Below are 15,447 nucleotides of genomic sequence, written 5' to 3' on the forward strand. Positions count from 1 at the left end.
CCTGTCCCCGCCCCTGGGCCTGGGACCTCCGCTATAGGATCTTTGCCCGGGCCCTGGGCCACCAAAGCCTCGGCGCTGCGGCCCAGCGGGTCTCCCTCCATCTGCTCCCACACTCCGAAGACTTACAGGAATGTAGGTTCATTGGCTTGGTGTGTGTGTGTGTGTAAATTGTCCCTAGTGTGTGTGTGTGTGTGTGTAGCATAGCGTTAATGTGTAGGGAATGTGTTTAAGAAGGAACTGCAGATGCTGGAAAATCGAAGGTACACAAAAAGTGCTGGAGAAACTCAGCGGGTGCAGCAGCATCTACTTCTTCTTCTTGTAGGATTCCGGCAGTGTAGACGCTGCTAAGCAAAGATCCTATAGCTATCTTTGCTGCTAAGCGTATTACTGCCCTCCACAGGTTAAAGTTTGAACTAAATTCTTACATACAGTCCTGTAACTTGCAGGAATTGAAGAACAGCCCTGGATACCAGTTGATGTTTCTCACTGTGTCCAAACAAAGATGAAACAGAAAAAGCCTCAACTCCAAGTCCTGTCAGTCTAACAAACAATACTTTTCTTTCTACCCTATACTTTTTACATTCTAGGAAAACATGTTTAACTGTCTCATTACTCCCACATTCACACAAGCCAGAAACATGTTTCCCTACAATGCACAAATAGTAATTTAACCCACATTGTCCCAACCTCAATCTACACAGTTTAACTGAGTCCCTACGGGACAGAGATGTACAGAAACATATTTTCCTAACTTCAGATTGTATAGAAAAGTAGTGTCTACCCCTGACTTCCATTTCCCACCCTCTCTGCCATTCTTTTGTTAAGCCCTCTTTAATTATTTCTCTCAGTTCCACTCTCCCCAATGATACATGGATATCTATTTCTCTTCTTAAACTCTCCTTTGCTATGAGGTCCACCTGCTCATTCCCCCTCACCCCAGCATGCCCGGGAACCCAGCAAAAAGTGATGTTACACGCAAACCCAATTCTAGAAAACACACTCAAGATTTCATTTAGAATGTCAGGACGAGCTTTAGATTTCCCTACTCTTAAAGTTTCAAGAGCAGCTGCAGCAGCATCTATGGAGCGAAGGAAATAGGCAACGTTTCGGGCCGAAACCCTTCTTCAGAATGATGGGGGGGCGGGGAGAAGAAAGGAAAAAGGAGGAGGAGCCTGAGGGCTGAGGGATGGGAGGAGACAGCAAGGACTAACAAAATTGGGAGAATTTGATGTTCATGCCCCTAGGATGCAGACTCCCCAAGCGGAATATGAGGTGCTGTTCCTCCAATTTCCGGTGTTGCTCGCTCTGGCTATGGAGGAGACCCAGGGCAGAGAGGTCGTATACGGAGGGGGAGTTGAAGTGCTGATGTGCAGGGATTGCTGGTCGGCGTGGACTCGGTGAGCCGAAAGGCCTGTTTCCGCGCTGTATCTCTAAAACTAAAACTAAACCCTTGAATACTCTGTTGTCCAGAAATCTGCATGGGCCTCGAATATGCAATGGTTCAGCATACACAGCTCTTTGAGGTGGAGAATTCCAAAGATTCTGAGCCATTTGAGAGAAGAATTCTGTCTATCACAGACAATCTTTTAACCTGAGACTACACTCCCTAGTTGGACAAAAAATGACACAGTCCTAGAGCAACTCAGCAGGTTATGTGTAGGAAGAGACTGCAGATGTTGGTTTAAATTGAAAATGCTGGAGTAACTCAGCGGGACAGGCAGCATCTCTGGAGAGAAGAAATGGGTGACGTTTCGGCTCGAGACCCTTCTTCAGACTGAAGAGGGGTCTCGACTCAAAACGTCTCCCATTCCTTCTCTCCAGAGATGCTGCCTGTCTCACCGAGTTACTCCAGCATTTTATGTCTAACTCAGCCGGTTAGGCAGCAGAAGTGCTGGAGTAATTCTAGTTCAACACTTCTTCACACAAAAACATGACAAAAACATGTCGAAGCTTCCCCAGAATTTAATTTTTACCTTTTCTGTCATTTACTAGATTTGTTTTTCAGATATCTGGTAATGAAGATTTCTGCTTTGTTTTCTGTGCATGTGCAATTTTAGAAGCATTTGTTGTGCTTCCAGTCACCAATGTGTGGCGCTGGTGGACCATTGTAATTCAAATTGCTTCCCTCATAGATACTATTCCTTGCTCGTTTCATGTGGCAATTTTCCACAGAAAGAAACTATTGCTGTTTTAAGATAAGAGTTTTTACTCTTTTCATTTGTGCTTTATATCTTACTAGACTAAGTGGGACCCATTGGGTCCCAGCATTACACGGGAGGGCTGGTCCCCAAATGCAATATTCCACCTCTCCACCAATTCCAATATTGGTGACCAGTGGGGGGGGGGGTGCTTTCTGGAGCGCTATTATGGGTGTTGTGGGCTGATGGGACTGGTTTACCAGAGGGCTAGTATGGACATTGTGGACCGAATGGATTTTTGGGCTGGCGGCTCAGTCACTCAAGCCTGTTGTGCTGGCAGCTCACTCATTCACGGCTGGTGGGCTGGCAGTTGACTCACGGCTATTCCTTGAAATTCCATTTCAAGCAGGGTGCAAGGCCACCAAATTCAAGTGTAGTTTCATACCATTTCAAGCAGGGTGCAAGGCCACTAAAGACAGCGAGTCGTGACCTCTCCCTCCTCCATCTTGCTGACTGAGCCACGCCCACACGTCTGGGTTTTATAGTCCCTCCCCCTCAAGGGGCGTGGCCTTCATGGCATGATTGACAGGAGAGAGAATCTCAACATTTTTAAAACATTAATAACTCTTTTATTTTTCATCGATGGGAAAAATCCTCGGCACCTGATGAGTGGAGGGGGACTCTGAGTAAGATGGCCAAAAATCACAGCCATACGTTGTAGCATTTTTTCTAAATTCAATATAAAGTGCAAACAGGAAGTGGTCAAGATTAGACTTTTAATTATATACAAGGCAAGGCAACTTTAATTAGGCAAGGTAACTTTAATTAGGCAAGGCAACTTTCATTAGGCAAGGCAACTTTCATTAGGCAAGGCAACTTTCATTAGGCAACACAGCTTTAGCATTTCCAAACCAAAGGCAACACAGCTTTAGCATTTCCCAACCAAAGGCAACACAGCTTTACCATTTCCAAACCAAAGGCAACACACTGTAGCATTTCCAAACTATATTTTCAAACCACATTAAGGGTACTGACGGGTCAGTAAAACCACTCACAGTTTAGTAGACATGTGCTCAGTGTTATTCACAGCTCAGACTGAGCGACGTGACCCTCTGTTTTCTCCCATCTTGCAGAGACTGACTGAGGCACTCAACACTTCCGGGTTTTATAGCCCCTCCGGAAGGGGCGTGGCCTTCAGGAGAGAGAATCTCAACATTTTTTAAACACTAATAACTCTTTTATTTTTCATTGATAGGAAAAATCCGCTTGCCCTGCGCAGTGGAGGGGGACTCTGAGTAAGATGACCAAAAATCACAGCCGTAAGTGGCAGCGTTTTTTCTAAAATCAATATACAGAACAGGAAGTGGTCATGATCAGACTTTTAGTAATATAGATTGTGATTAGATAAGGAAAGGTGAGGAGGACTGAAATGTAAAGCCAGAGGGAGGGAGGAATGTAGGTGGAAGGGATCAGGGGGGAGAGAAAAGAGGGGTATAAAAAGGTACAAAGGGGGCTTTGAATAAGGAGGATTGGGAGTTGAGCTGAAGGAGGCAGGAAAGGAACAGGGTGACGGGGGTAATGAGAGAAATTGACCTTCCAGATAGCGGTGACAGCAGTGGACAGAGGGGAGAATTGGTGCTGGGGAGCGGGTTGTGGCTTCAACTCCCAAGCCCTTGGGAGTGGCTTTGGAGATTCCAGGGTCAGCTGCGGGAGTTAAAAACTTAACTTCTTTAAGATTTTTTTAAAAAGGACTTTTCTTTTGTTCAGCGATACAGCGTGGAAGCAGGTCCATCGGACCACCAAGTCTGTGCCGACCAACAATCAGCGCAAACACTAGTTCTAGCCTACACTCTAGGGACAGTTTACAGGAGCAAGATTTATGATGTCCCTGCATCTGATCTTCAGCACATTCTTCAACTTTACAGCTGTGTAATTCCAGAATGTAGTTGTGTAAATCCAGTCACAAGGAATCAGTTAACGGCCTGAGCCCAACAACACAGAAATCTCACTGCTTGCCGATCACATTTTGCTGTGAGCTTTGAGCATTCAACAGTGGCAAGCATATTATTTGGAAGAATAATGATAGGGAAACAGTAACTGAATCATGAATTAATATTGACAGAGGTGAATGACTGGTGAAATCGTTTAATATAAAGCAGCTATTTTGCCCTTTAATCATAGTTTTTGTTGATCTTGAAAGTATAGCTGTCTGCATGTGACCCCCCCCCCCCCCCCCCCCCTGATGATGTTCAATGTGCATTTGTTTAAATGGCCACAGACGTGACAACATGGCTCGTCAGTAGTCAGTCATCTAGCATACACCCAAGTATTATTTCTAGATAATTACCAGTAGGGAGAGGGTGCCAGACGTCTGATAAACTGTTCATTTATGCACCTGCCAGATGCGGTGCCATTTCATGTCCAGCCAGCACAATTATGCCTAAAAATATCCTCTGAGGCAATTTCTGAGCAGATCTGAATGCAGGCAAATGACTTTCAGCAACAAATGGTTTCGCCTGTAAACCGAGAATATCATCAAGCCATGTGCTCTCTTCAGATTCTCACACTATTGATGTGGCCGAATTCATTGCGTAGATGGAGTAACCACCATCACCCAGAATCCTGCTTTGCTCAGATGGTGGAGTTTGCACTTTCAGTTCCTCAAATGCCGAGCTCTGTCTCAGCTGCGTCCCTGCAGTAAATTACAGAGAGACATCAGATTCTTCCCCGATGCAAGATGATCAAGAAAGGAAAGAGAAAGGGGTGGCACAGTGGTGGAGTTGCTGCTTTACAGCGCCAGAGACTAACGACAGGTGCTGTCTGTACGGAGTTTGTACATTCTCTCTGTGACCGCATAGGTTTTCTCCGGGTGCTCCAGTTTCATCCCACACTCCAAAGACATACAGCTTTATAGGTTAATTGACTTTGGTAAAATTGTAAATTGTCCTTAGTGTATAGGATGGTGCTAGTGTACGGGGTGATCTCCGGTCGGCGCGGACTAGGTGGGCCGAAGGGCCTGGTTCTGCGCTGTATTTCAAAAGGCTAAAGAAAACAAGGAAGTATAGATCAGATGGCCTTGCATCAATCATGTTAGTGTCTATTATTGGCAGCACGGTGGATCAGCGGTAGAGTTGCTGCCTTACAGCGAATGCAGCGCCGGAGACCCAGGTTCGATCCTGACTACGGATGCTGTCTGTACGGAGTTTGTACATTCTCCCCGTGACCTGCGTGGGCTTCCCCCGAAATCTTCAGTTTCCTCCCACACTCCAAAGACATACAGGTTTGAAGGTTAATTGGCTTGGTAAATGTAAAAATTGTCCCTAGTGAGTATAGGATAGCGTTACTGTGTGGGGGGGGGGAGGGGAGGTTGTGGGCGAGGGGGGGTTGTGGAGGAGGAGTGTGGGGAGGGGGTGTAGGGGAGAGGAGGTGGAGAGGAGGGGGGGTGTGTGGGCTCACCGGGTCCCGGTTCCGACCGCACTCCTGTCTCCAGGACCCGGCTCTGGGCTCACTCAGCTGCTCCCGTCCCCAGCGCCCGTCGCGCTCACAGCCTCGCCTGCGAACACAGCCCGCGGAACACAGCCCACTCCCGCCTGCGGGGAACACAGCCCGCCCCAACCCGCGGAAAACAGCACATACTCCGCTATTTCACCTTTATTCTCAGCGGCTTCTGGACGGGCGGCTTCTGGATATGCTCACGGACTCGGCCCCGCCTCCGGGGATTTATTCTCCAGTGGGTGCCGGAAGGGGCGTTACCTTCATGGTGACTGACAGGCGAGAAGACCAATATGCTGATCTCATGATTTTTTAAACCTTCATAACTTTTATAATCTTCCACCGATCCGAACAAAACCTGGTGGCTTGGAGCAGAGGAGAACGGTGAGTAAGATGGCGAGTAATCCTAGTGATATAGGGTAGCGTTTTTGCGCAAATTTAAAAACAACGCAGACAAGATGAGAGTCATGATGAGAGTTTTAGTACTACTATAGAAGAAGGATAGATAGGTAGATGGATGGATGGATGGATGTCGCTAGGATCCGGGGGGGCCAAAAGGGCCTGTTTCCATGCTGTATCTCTAAACTAAACTAAAACCTAAGTATTAATAGGGAACTTTTTAAAAATTGATAGCATTCAGCATTGTTTTGTAAAAGGGAAATAATTTTTTGAGGCTATAACTAGTGGAATAGATATGGGGTGCCTGTTAATTTGCTATAGTTAGACATTCAGAATGCTTTCATTAAGGTTTTATTTATCTTGACACAAAGTAAACATTTATTACTCTATGTTTGAACGGAGTGGTTTTATATTCAACCACATTAGTGGGTCTAGAGTCACAAGGAGTAATATAGTCGTGTAATAGGTTAGAATAGCAGATTTCCTTCACTGAAGTGAATCAGATGGGATTTTACGTCTGGTAGTATTGTAGTCACCACTGCTAATTACTACGTTACTATTAAACAGGGATGCAGTGAGAGTTCACCAGAATGGCACGTGAGGTGGCCGGTTTGTTGTATGAGGAGGTTAACCAGTTTGGGCCTCTGTAGCCTTGTATTTATAAGAATCAGGTGTGATCTCACTGAAACGTACAGAATTCTTAGAGTGTAGGGGGAACCACGGATGCTAGTTTAAACCGAACACTGGCACAAAAAGTCAACGGGTGGGCGGCGCGACTCACGTCGCAGCGGCCTCTGCAGTCCGTCTGTCTTTTTTTTTTTTTTTTGTCTCGTTTGAATGTAGTTTTTATTTATTTTTAACTGGGTATGTGTGTGGGGGGCGGGGGGTAGGGGGGCGGTGGGGGAAACTTTTAAATCTTTCCCCTGCACGGAGAACCCGACCTTTTCTCTGTCGGGTCACCGTTGTCGTTGGGGCCTAGCACCGTGGAGCGGCCTCCAACCGGAACGACCTGGGGCTCCAGTCGCAGAGCTGCGGACTTACCCACCATCGTGGAGCTGGCCGAGTTCGGAGCGGGAGGAGCTGTGGTGGCGCGCTGCTGCAGCCTGACCCTGGAGATTCGGAGGCTCCAACCGCAGGTCTGGTGGACAGTGACACCGGGAGCCCGTGGGTCCCTGCTGGGAGACTTCCGCAACGGGGCTTCCGCAACGGCGACTTCTCCCGCCCGAGTTGCGGGGTTGAAAATTACCTGGAGCGCGGCCTTGCATCACCTGGCGCGGCTTTAAATGGCTGCGGGATTTGCTAGCGCACGCCGGGAGCTCCAACACCAAGACCCGGAGCAGGGCCTTGCATCACCCTGCTTTATAATTGCCGCGGGACTTATTTACCATCGCCCGCTGGGGGCTTTGACTCTGACATCGGGAGGAGAATGAGGAGTGCAGGGGAGAGATAAGACTTTGCCTTCCATCACAGTGAGGAGGAGATTCACTGTGATGGATGTTTGTGTAAATTGTGTTGTGTCTTAGTTCTTCTTATTGTGCGTATGACTGCAGAAACCAAATTTCGTTTGAACCGCTGGGTTCAAATGACAACAAATAAATTGTATTGTATTGTATTGTAAAATGCTGGAGTAACTGCAGGTCAAGCAGTCTCACTGCAGAGAAGGAAGAGGTGATGTTTCAGGTCGAGATCCTTCTTAAAATTCTTAAGAGTGCTTGACGCGGCAGATACAAGAGTAATGTTTCCCCAGGCTCAAGTTCTGGGACCAGGGATCATAGATCAGGGATCATTAGGCCTTGGCCATTCAGGACAAAAGTGTGAAGGAGTTTCTTCTCGCTAAGGATGAACCTTTGGAATTGTCTACCCAAGCATCTATGGAGAGTCATTCACTGGGTATATTCTAGATAGAGATGGAGAGATGTATAGGGAATCAAGGAGATCAAGGGTGATGGAGTTATTGCAGGAAGGTGGTGCTGAGGTAAAATGGCAGCCACGATGTCATGGACTGGCGGATTGGGGAAGATTAGCAAAAAAACTACAGTTGTTACAATTTCTATTTCTTTTGTGGTTATCATTAAAGCCACCTCTTAGACTACACCAAAAGCAACTGCGTCACCTGGACCAGCTTAGTTTCTATCCCATCACAGGTATTCCATCCTGTGTCTCAATCCTTCCCCGTCCCTGCAAATTAATTCTCACTTGCTTTCTCACCTTTCTACCTTTGGTGAAGCTTCATTGACATGGAATATTAATTGTATCTCTCCCTCCACAGATGCTGCCTAACCTGTCGAGTATCCCCATCATTTTCTGCTTTTGGAACAGATTTCCAGTAAAACTGCAGGTTCTTTTGCTTTTCAAAATGGAGTGAATTTTAACAAAGTCTAATTTCCCTGCAACTGTCTGTCTGTTTCCACTCGTTTTCTTTTCAAGTCGCCTGATTGGACTGATTTTAGTTGCTGCCTGTTACATTCAGTCAGTGGGATTCACCTCACTCTGATAAATGTTCAGTAATGAATTTCAGTTTCCATATCTGAATATTATAAAACCTATCTCCAAGCAGGCAAACAAAAACATTATTTTTATTTCTGCCGCAAAAATGCTTTTGTAACCATGAAAGGATTAAAGGACATCATATCCCTGATTGGATCCTTTGAATAACATGCCTAATGCAATAATCTATTCACATTTACAACCCATGGTCACTATCCTAGGTAATCCAGATCTTAAAAATACATTTCCGTCAGCATTCTGAGGTTATTACAGAAAGCATGACATCCGAGTTGGAACAATGATCATCCTTGATGAAGTCAAACAAGAGGACATGACTTGAGAATTAAGGGACAGAAGTTTAGGGGTAACATGAGGGGGAACTTCTTTACTCAGAGAGTGGTAGCTGTGTGCAATGAGCTTCCAGTGGAAGTGGTGGAGGCAGGTTCGATTTTATCATTTAAAAATAAATTGGATAGGTATATGGACGGGAAAGGAATGGAGGGTTATTGTCTGAGTGCAGGTAGATGGGACTAGGGGAAAATATGTTTTCGGCACGGACTTGAAGGGCCGAGATGGCCCGTTTCCGTGCTGTAATTGTTATATGGTTATAAGTGTAACAGGAATGCCTGGATGATCAGATAGAAGGGTATGGGCTAAATGCTGGCAAATAGGACCAGCTTAGATGGAGCATCTTGGCCAGCGTGGAAGGGTTGGGCTGAAGTGCCTGTTTCCTCAACATTAGCCACCACCAGTAGGTTGAAGAGCCCTTTTCCTTGCTGCATCTATAAGCGAAACTTGAGGTGAAGGAAGCTTCCAGGCTAGAGTTATTTTGTAACTTGGCACATCGAGCATGGTCATAAGCATATTTGTATACACATCAATAATTGGAGTCATCAAGAGAGTCAGCTCTCACAACACTAATTTTGAGTGTTTGGGTTCCCTGTCCTCAGAAGCTTTTAGACCACACATATTAATTACTTTGACCCAACAAAGATATTTGAACATTCAGAGGTGTCTTGTCTGCTGCAGTGTGCTGACATTGTAAATGGGTAAATCAATGAAACCTTTTATCAGACTCAAAGTATCAACCTAATCAATGTTGTAGCTATTGAAATTGTATCGAATCACCTGCTGTTATCTTTGATCTCAGTATAAAATGTGATGCACTTTGAGTTTGAGAGTTTCTATTAATCGGTTCTGCAAAAGTGTATCTATTTCTCTTAATGAATAAAGACTTTTTTATCAATCAGCTTCAGCCTCCGAGTGACTTGGTTCCATTGCATGAGAGACCATGGCATACACTTTGTACGTATTCCGTTCAGTTTCAAACTGGGCAATCGTTTCGCAGAACACCTTTGCGCAGCCCGCGTGAACCAACCTGATCTCCCAGTTACTGGACACTTTAATTCTTCTTCCCATTCCTACACAGACCTGTCTGTCCTCGGTCTCCTCCATTGTCAGAGTGAGGCTAAACGCAAATTGGAGAAACAGCATCTCATATTTTGCTTGGGCAGCTTACCCAGTGGTATGAATATAGAAACATAGAAAATAGGTGCAGGAGGAGGCCATTCGGCCCTTCGAGCCAACACCGTCATTCATTGTGATCATGGCTGATCGTCCCCAATCAATAACCCGTGCCTGCTTTCTCCCCATACCCCTTGATTCCACTAGCCCCTAGAGCTCTTAAAGTTTTATTCCCCAAAATGTTGCATTTGACATGCTTAGCTCAAGGACTTCATAGAATTGTCAAGCACATACGTAGCTTGTTTCCAAATGTCGATCGCCTAGTTTCCAATGTCAAGAAAATCTTCCTCAAAGCACCGTCACGTGTGCAGTTGTTCAAAGAAATGGCACCCGAGATTCCGCTACCTCCTCAGCCCGTTTTGACTAGGTGGGGTACATGGCTCTATGCTGCAAATTTTGAAAAGATAAAATAAATGGTCAACTGTTTTGAAGAAGAAGAATCTGCTGCAGTCAGGATCGTCAGTGAAATCATGCAGAAAAACTCCCTCCACCGCAATCTTGTGTTTATTGCTGCCAATTTTGCAAACTTCCCACAAGCTATCACTTCCCTTGAGAAACGTAGCGAAACATTAGTGAATAACTTGCACGTTTTCAACAAAGTAACTGACAATATCCGTGAAATTCCTGGCGATGTAGGTAAAGATATACAAGGAAAATGTGAGAGTGATTTTAGCTAACAAAGATCTTGAAGAAATACAAAACATACCTAAAGTTCTCAAAGGTAGTTGCAATGCACAAGATATCGACATGAATATAGAGTTGGTAGCTTGTTTCAGGTATGCACCAGTGACCTCAGCTGAGGTAGAAAGAAGTTTTTCACAACTGAAGTATATTCTGTCTGACAGACGGCATAGTTTAACACCAGATGGCTGATCTATCTCTCCCTCCTAAATCCATTCACCTGCCTTCTCCCCATAACCTCTGATACCCGACACAGAATAGTTCACAAGTTATAGGAGTAGAACTAGACCATTCGGCCCATCGAGTCTACTCCGCCATTCAATCATGGCTGATCTCTGCTTCCTAATCCCATTTTCCTCCCTTCTCCCCATAACCCTTGACACCCGTTCTAATCAAAAATTGGTCTATCTCTGCCTTAAAGGGCTTCTCAATCCTCAATTGTTTCTTTGTTCAGTTGATCAAAGTGAACATTTATTTTATCGAATATATTTTGAATATTACAGAACATAAATACAATGTCTCACATTTACAATATGTAGGAATTATCATCAACACGTCACCATTTAATAAATCCAAAATACAACCAGGCAGTAACAACAAAAGAACGTTAACACATGAGAGGAGGAGCATGAATAAGCTATTTGGCCCCTCAAACACGTCCACTTTACAGTAACGTCATGGTTGGTCTGATCTTGTCCCCAGCTCCATTTCCCTATCTACCCCTTGACCAAACATCTGTCTTTCGCAGCCTTAAACATCTTCATTGATTCCGCATCAACAATTCCTGGGCTAGGAAATTCCCACGGTTCACATCCATTTCAGAGGAGAAATTCCTTCCCATCTCCATGAAATGGACAATCCCTTATTCTAAGAACTCAGACCTAGTTCCAGATACTATTCAGGGAAAATAAGTGATCAGCAGATTAAATCATCAGAAACAGGAATTTTTCAGCATAGGCTCCTTCCATATCTTTGAATTATTTTTTTTACAAATAGTGATATTAGATTACATTATCAATATTCTTTGTTACTAAGGTCAATTGTAAAACTCTGCCATCATGGTAGGGAGCAGCTAACATTGCATTTGTGACTGATTATCCTTCCATCTTGCATGTTTTCTGGTCTACAATCAATGTTTAAGCCTGTCTGAATAATGTTTTAATAATATTGTTAAATAGACACACATATGGACCATGCATACATGCATAAAAGTTGTTAATATAACACATAGCAGATGGTTTAAGAATTTCTTACGCCAACAGAAAGTTCTATACAGGTGATGATGAATTGTTTTGAGAAAGTAATACTTTGGAATTACCTTGGGCTGCGTACCATAATCTTTTCGGAACTACTATGGCATATCAGGTTGAACATGGCATATGGTATGTTGATGGTTTCCAATGGGACATACTCAATGTCCCATATTTGGTTAAGAAGGAACTGCAGATGCTGGAAAAATCGAAAGTAGACAAAAAATGCTGGAGAAACTCAGTGGGTGAGGCAGCATCTATGGCGGAAAGGAGTAGGCGACGTTTCGGGTCGAGACCAGACTCAATGTGGGACGTAGACAAAAAATGCTGGAGAAACTCAGTGGGTGAGGCATCATCTATGGAGAAAAGGAGTAGGCGATGTTTCGGGTCGAGACCCTTCTTCAGACTGAAGAAGGGTCTCATAGATACATAGAAAATAGGTGCAGGAGTAGGCCATTCGGCCCTTCGAGCCTGCACCGCCATTCAATATGATCATGGCTGATCATCCAACTCAGTATCCCGTACCTGCCTTCTCTCCATACCCCCTGATCCCTTTAGCCACAAGGGCCACATCTAACTCCCTCTTAAATATAGCCAATGAACTGGCCTCAACTACCCTCTGTGGCAGAGAGTTCCAGAGATTCACCACTCTCTGTGTGAAAAAGTTTCTTCTCATCTCGGTCCTAAAGGATTTCCCCCTTATCCTTAAGCTGTGACCCCTTGTCCTGGACTTCCCCAACATCGGGAACAATCTTCCTGCATCTAGCCTGTCCAACCCCATAAGAATTTTGTACGTTTCTATAAGATCCCCTCTCAATCTCCTAAATTCTAGCGAGTATAAGCCAAGTCTATCCAGTCTTTCTTCATATGAAAGTCCTGACATCCCAGGAATCAGTCTGGTGAACCTTCTCTGCACTCCCTCTATGGCTATAATGTCCTTCCTCAGATTTGGAGACCAAAACTGTACGCAATACTCCAGGTGTGGTCTCACCAAGACCCTGTACAACTGCAGTAGAACCTCCCTGCTCCTATACTCAAATCCTTTTGCTATGAAAGCTAACATACCATTCGCTTTCTTCACTGCCTGCTGCACCTGCATGCCTACTTTCAATGACTGGTGTACCATGACACCCAGGTCTCGCTGCATCTCCCCTTTTCCTAATCGGCCACCATTTGGTGGGCGGCGCGACCGACGTCGCAGTGGCCTCTGCAGTCTGTCTGTGTATTTTTTATTTTTTTGTCCTGTTGAGGGTTTAGTTTGTAGTGGGTTTTTAAATGTGTATGTGTGGGGGGGTGGGGGGAACTTTTAAATCTCTTCCCTGCATGGAGACCCGACCTTTTCCCTGTCGGGTCTCCGTTGCCGTTGGGGCCTAGCGCCGTGGAGCGGCCTCGAACCGGAGCGACCTGGGGGCTGAAGTCACGGAGCCTGTGGAGCTGGGGAGCTGTGGAGCTGGGGAGCTGGGGAGCTGTGGAGCTGTGGTGGAGCTGTGGTGCTGCGGACCTACCTCCGTGGAGCTAGCCAGCTTCAGAGCGTGGAGAGCTGCGGTGGCGCGCTGCTGCGACCCGACTCAGGTGGATGGTGACACCGGGAGATCGCTGGTCCCCGGTGGGAGACTGCTGGAGGGGGGCCTTACAACGCCCGGCGCGGCTGTAAATTGCCGCGGACTTGCTAGCGCCCGCCGGGGGCTCCAACATCAAGACCCGGGGCCCTACATCGCCCGGCGTGGCTTTGAGTGGCCGCGGACTTGCTAGCACCCGCCGGGGGCTTTGACCTCGACTTCGGGAGAGGAATGGAGAGCAGGGGAGAGACAAGTTTTGCCTTACATCACAGTGAGGAGGAGACTCACTGTGATGGATGTTTATGTGAATTGAATTGTGTTGGTGTGTGTCTTGGTTCTTTTTTTGTATGGCTGCAGAAACAAAATTTCGTTTGAACCTCATGTGAGGTTCAAATGACAAATAAAAGGTTTTGTATTGTATTGTATTTAGATAATAGTCTGCTTTCCTGTTTTTGCCACCAAAGTGGATAACCTCACATTTATCCACATTATACTGCATCTGCCAAACATTTGCCCACTCACCCAGCCTATCCAAGTCACCTTGCAGTCTCCTAGCATCCTCCTCACAGCTAACACTGCCCCCCAGCTTAGTGTCATCCGCAAACTTGGAGATGTTGCCTTCAATTCCCTCATCCAGATCATTAATATAAATTGTAAATAGCTGGGGTCCCAGCACTGAGCCTTGCGGTACCCCACTAGTCACTGCCTGCCATTGTGAAAAGGACCCGTTTACTCCTACTCTTTGCTTCCTGTTTGCCAGCCAGTTCTCTATCCACATCAATACTGAACCCCCAATACCGTGTGCTTTAAGTTTGTATACTAATCTCTTATGTGGGACCTTGTCGAAAGCCTTCTGAAAGTCCAGATACAACACATCCACCGGTTCTCCCCTATCCACTCTACTAGTTACATCCTCGAAAAATTCTATAAGATTCGTCAGACATGATTTACCTTTCGTAAATCCATGCTGACTTTGTCCAATGATTTCACCACTTTCCAACTGTGCTGCTATCCCATCTTTAATAACTGACTCTAGCAGTTTCCCCACTACCGATGTTAGACTAACTGGTCTGTAATTCCCCGTTTTCTCTCTCCCTCCCTTCTTAAAAAGTGGGGTTAGGTTTGCTACCCTCCAATCCTCAGGAACTACTCCAGAATCTAAAGAGTTTTGAAAAATTATCACTAATGCATCCACTATTTCTGGAGCTACTTCCTTAAGTACTCTGGGATGCAGCCTATCTGGCTCTGGTGATTTATCGGCCTTTAATCCATTCAATTTACCCAACACCACTTCCCGACTAACCTGGATTTCACTCAGTTCCTCTATCCCCTTTGACCCGCGGTCCCCTGCTATTTCCGGCAGATTATTTATGTCTGCCTTAGTGAAGAAAGAACCAAAGTAGTTATTCAATTGGTCCGCCATATCCTTGTTCCCCATGATCAACTCACCTGTTTCTGACTGCAAGGGACCTACATTTGTTTTAACTAATCTCTTTCTCTTCACATATCTATAAAAACTTTTGCAGTCAGTTTTTATGTTCCCTGCCAGTTTTCTTTCATAATCTATTTTCCCTTTCCTAATTAAGCCCTTTGTCCTCCTCTGCTGGTCTCTGAATTTCTCCCAGTCCTCTGGTATGCTGCTTTTTCTGGCTAATTTGTACGCATCATCTTTTGCTTTGATACCATCCCTGATTTCCCTTGTTATCCACGGATGCACTACCTTCCCTGATTTATTCTTTTGCCAAACTGGGATGAACAATTTTTGTAGTTCATCCATGCAGTCTTTAAATACCTTCCATTGCATATCCACCGTCAACCCTTTTAGAACTAATTGCCAGTCAATCTTGGCCAATTCACGTCTCATACCCTCAAAGTTACCTTTCTTTAAGTTCAGAACCGTTGTTTCTGAATTAACAA

General features: G+C 45.4%; 1 long non-coding RNA gene across 1 annotated transcript; it reads left to right on the top strand.

The window, feature by feature from the left end:
* The first annotated feature begins 44 nt into the window (after positions 1-44).
* LOC116977984 lies at positions 45-9,765 on the top strand. The gene is made up of 3 exons (XR_004413347.1): positions 45-132; positions 3,394-3,457; positions 8,299-9,765. It is a non-coding gene; the product is annotated as an uncharacterized LOC116977984 (long non-coding RNA).
* Positions 9,766-15,447: the final 5,682 nt, after the last annotated feature.

This window comes from Amblyraja radiata, chromosome 10 (genome assembly GCF_010909765.2).
Source record: "Amblyraja radiata isolate CabotCenter1 chromosome 10, sAmbRad1.1.pri, whole genome shotgun sequence".
In the NCBI taxonomy this organism is placed as follows: domain Eukaryota; kingdom Metazoa; phylum Chordata; class Chondrichthyes; order Rajiformes; family Rajidae; genus Amblyraja; species Amblyraja radiata.